We start from the raw sequence: 3446 nt of genomic DNA, 5'->3' as shown, positions 1-3446 counted from the left end.
CTCCTGCTCCTCCTGCTCCTCCTCCTCCTCCTCCTCTTCCTCCTCCTCCTGCTCCTGTTCCTCCTCCTGCTCCTCCTCCTCCTCCTCCTCATCCTCACTGCTGTGCTTGGGATTGAACTCAGTCTCAGACAGGCTGGATAAGGAAGCTCTATCACTGAGCTGCTGTCCCACTTGGGGCCTCCTGTTCCTTCCAGGTTGTTTTATTTCCTAATTACCCTGACTTGGCCATAGTCTGTAATATGTTAGGAGTCTCACTTTGTTTCCTAGTTTCCAACTATTTCCCATCTTCTACAAGAACACATTTCTGTTTTTGTTCTGCCCTTGCTCGTCGGCTTGTACACCCAAGAAGCTCAAGCTCTCTAGGATATTGACTCAGCCTCTGTGTAGGTGTGCCTCGCATGGACTTGGCAGGCGTGATTAAAGAGAAAAACTAGGTGAGTTTAAGTAAAGCAGACTGTCCAGTATGGGAGGGACTGATGTAGTAAGTAGGAAGGTAAAATAGTAAAGCTGAAGAAGGTCACCTGGAGAAGGTCAACAGTGGAGAGCTAGCGGCACTGTGGCTCTGGCGACTTCCAGCCTGCTTCCCTTTCCTTTCCTAGCCAGTCCTGCTGCTATGCATGTACATACGTGTGTGCATTATATGCACGTGCCCATGAGCATGCATATATGCAGACTTGAAAAACTCTTCCATTACCTTCTCTACCCAACTCTCATCTAATACAAGGTGTATTGATAACATTTAACTTCAGAGACCAATGAGATGGCTGAGCAGATAAAGGTACTTGTTGCTAAGTCCTGACAACCTGAGTTCACTTCCTGAACACCCTATAGAAGGAGAGAGGCAACTCTCACAAGATGCCCTCTGACGTTTACATATGCTGTGGCTCAAATGTGCCCCACCCCCATACATACGTAAATACATGAATGAGTGAAAGAATAAATAACAACTTTACATAATCACATTCAACATATGGTAAGAAAAGAATGAACCTCACCCAAGAGCCTTTTCCTTCTGAGTAAATGTGTTTAGGGGAAAGGTAAAGAAAGTTAGAAATATGATCTTGCTATTGTTTTTATATGCATCTACAAATAGCTTAGAAGAGACATAGGTGGACTGGAGAGATGGCTCAGCGGTTAAGAGCACTAACTCTTCTTCCAGAGGTCCTGAGTTCAATTCCCAGCAACCACATGGTGACTCAAAACCACCTGTAATGGGATCTGATGCCCTCTTCTGGTGTGTCTGAAGAGAGTGACAGTGTACACACATACATAAAATAAATACATACATCTTAAAAGAGAGAGAGACAGAGAGAGACATAGGTATGCCAAGTTTGCATGGCTATTGTGCCTCTGTTGAAAGCAACAGTTGAATTAAAACTGCTACTGAGAAGTAATTTCAGTTGTCTCTGCTGCTAAAGAAGAAAAAGACAGTTGGTGCTTCAGTAAGGCTAATAGGCTCAGGATATTTGAGAAACAAACTTAGTTACTTTTCTGGCTGTGATAAACTACCCTGCCGCAAGCAATTTAAGAAAGTAAGAGTTCATTTTGGCTCACAGTTCCAGGGCACAGTCCGCCATGCAGGGACGTCAAGGCAGCAGGAGCCAGAAGCCGCTGGTCACATTGTTTCCGAAGTCAGGAGGAAGACAGCCAAGGGTACCACTGCTCAGAGCAACTTCTCCATTCAGTCCAAACCCCAAGCACCATGTCCCAGGAATGGAGTAGCTGGTTTTGAAAGTGGGCCTTCTCACCTTATTAACCTAATCAAGAGAATCGCTCACAGGTGTGTCAGGCTTTCCTTCTAGGTGAGTAAAAACCTGTAGAGGTGATGATCCATTTAATCACACATCTCCACCAACCCTAGGAAATTTACCACAGGGGGTCCATTCCACCATTGAGTTTTTTAGTATGTTTTACATTATAGTCAGACATTAATGTTTTAAAAATTGCTTGCTGACCCCTTAATATTGCCAATTTTCTATTGGCTGTAACCAAAACTCACATTTCATATGCATGTAATGTTAAAAATATATTTTTTTGACAGATATAACCTTGTGGCTTGGGATAAAATACATTGTTGTTTTTACTTAAAAAATATTTAAGAAAATAAAAGCAAAAAACAAAAAACAAAAACAAAAACAAAACAAAAAAAACAACCCTGGGAGCCTCCGTAGCTAAGTGCAAACAGTTGCATTCATTTACCTTTATGGAGTTTATCTGTGTATGATATGACTGTTAGTTAAAAAAAAAAAAGCCACGTGATTAAACTAACGAAAAGATATGTGTGTGGAAAAATACTATCTAGACCCACAGGATCTTACCCAGATGGTAAAGCAAGGAAAGACCCAGTAGCCCCTCAACCCCCTATGTATTTGCAAATTACGGGAGTCAGGGATCTAGCCTGAGTGTTTCAGTCAGGCAGCAAAAATTACCTAATTAGGGCAATCGCATCTGAAACTGAAGGATGTGGAAAACATCTCTCCAGCAGCAACTTGGTGTCCCACTGATACTACCTCGTCCTCTTCGTAGTCTCCTCCTCTCCCCACTCCACATACCCACTTCCCCACTGTATCAGAAGAGAAAATATTTGCTTTCTGGGGTAAGATGGCGGATTGGACGCTTCCTCCATTCAACTCCGATATAGAAGAGTCAGGATAACAAAGAACAGACCATATCCCCGGGACAGAAAGAAAGAAAGAGCATCAGAAAGAGGTGACAGGACAGATGAAAAAGGATGGGAAAACAGAAAGGCTAAGGCAAGGGCAGGCGGAAGCAATCTGCAGTCCCAATTCCCGCAGGGGGAAGGAAGAGCTGGAGCCCCAACCACTCGTAAGCCTGTCAGCCTTGATGACAAAAGACTGGCAGCCCCAGCTGCAGGATAAACCCACAGTACTCGCAAGCCTTAATCCAGTGGGGGGAGGGGAGATAATGCCTCCTCCGGTGGGGCCCCTTAGCTGCGGAAAAGAAATCTTGCATCCAATCCCTGCATCCAAACTCCTACCCAACCCGGTGCTTCAGGAGTGCAATACCAGATGCCTAGCCGAGAAAGGACCTATTGTTTGAGACTAGGCTACTCTGGGACTCTGAAAACAAGGAACAGTCAGTCGCAAGTCAGAGAGCATGGGGCCACTCCGCCAGGGAGCCAGAGTGGCAGACCGCTGCTAGACGCAGATGCAAGGGGGGGTGGGGGGGTCGGACGTGGGCCGGCTGGGAAGTTTTAGGGGCGGGAGCTCAGCGGGGGCGCCCCCTCCCTGAGTGCTGAGCTGGGGCCCCACAGCCAGCGGATCCCTGCAAAGACACAGAGAGATCCAAGTCCTGGCTGGCGGATTCCTCCGCCTCTGGAGTTGCCTCTGGTTTCACGTAATGAAACAAAGCGCTGGGAGCCTAGAGCTGGCAGATACTTCCAAGAGGGGTATGGTGCCGGGCTGGGGCTGCATGCCCAGAACCAG

At 46.3% G+C, this 3446-nt stretch overlaps 1 protein-coding gene across 8 annotated transcripts in view; it reads right to left on the bottom strand.

Annotated features, from left to right (window-relative positions):
* LOC116085015 (double homeobox protein B-like) overlaps positions 1-3100 on the bottom strand; it is an 11791-nt gene extending 8691 nt beyond the window's left edge. For 2 of the 8 annotated variants that reach the window (XM_031362397.1, XM_031362399.1), the window contains exon 1: positions 1555-3100. The gene's annotated coding sequence lies outside the window, so the exon portion shown is untranslated. Of the gene's footprint in view, positions 1-521; positions 1151-1554 lie in introns of those variants that run through there. The other 6 variants (XM_031362400.1, XM_031362402.1, XM_031362398.1 and 3 more) reach the window with 5 other exon arrangements.
* Positions 3101-3446: the final 346 nt, after the last annotated feature.

This window comes from Mastomys coucha, unplaced genomic scaffold (assembly GCF_008632895.1).
Source record: "Mastomys coucha isolate ucsf_1 unplaced genomic scaffold, UCSF_Mcou_1 pScaffold9, whole genome shotgun sequence".
In the NCBI taxonomy this organism is placed as follows: Eukaryota; Metazoa; Chordata; class Mammalia; order Rodentia; family Muridae; genus Mastomys; species Mastomys coucha.
Note: the sequence above shows the minus strand (reverse complement) of the source record. Positions and strands in the feature narration are given on the sequence as shown.